The sequence below is a fragment of the Morone saxatilis genome, unplaced genomic scaffold, assembly GCF_004916995.1.
Source record: "Morone saxatilis isolate NCDOM2014 unplaced genomic scaffold, NCSU_SB_2.0 Contig23, whole genome shotgun sequence".
NCBI classification, from domain to species: Eukaryota; Metazoa; Chordata; class Actinopteri; family Moronidae; genus Morone; species Morone saxatilis.
This window is the reverse complement of record NW_023339796.1, coordinates 15,070,536-15,070,779: the sequence shown is the minus strand read 5'-3', so window position 1 is coordinate 15,070,779 and position 244 is coordinate 15,070,536. Positions and strand designations below refer to the sequence as shown.

At 49.6% G+C, this 244-nt stretch overlaps 1 protein-coding gene across 1 annotated transcript in view; it reads left to right on the top strand.

The window, feature by feature from the left end:
* LOC118334518 (ephrin type-A receptor 4-like) overlaps positions 1–244 on the top strand; it is a 16,760-nt gene that overhangs the window by 1,765 nt on the left and 14,751 nt on the right. The gene's annotated exons all lie outside the window — the stretch shown is intronic.

The following is a 244-nucleotide window of genomic DNA, read 5'->3' as shown; positions in this document are numbered from 1 at the left end:
TGTGTGTGTGTGTGTATGTGGCAGGTGACAAAACAGGCAAAGGAATATGCACAAGTGATTGTGTGAAGCAAGCCAAACCCAGGTGGGGGGAATGGTTTGCATTCCGCCATCACAATCAAAGTGTGTGTGTGTTTCTGAGTGTGTTGTCTCCTTCTCCCAGTTGTTCCATAACGTTAGAGGGAGGGGTTTGCCAAAGCCCCCACCAGTCCGTTTTGCCAGCCTCTCTGGCATCTGAACAAGCTTT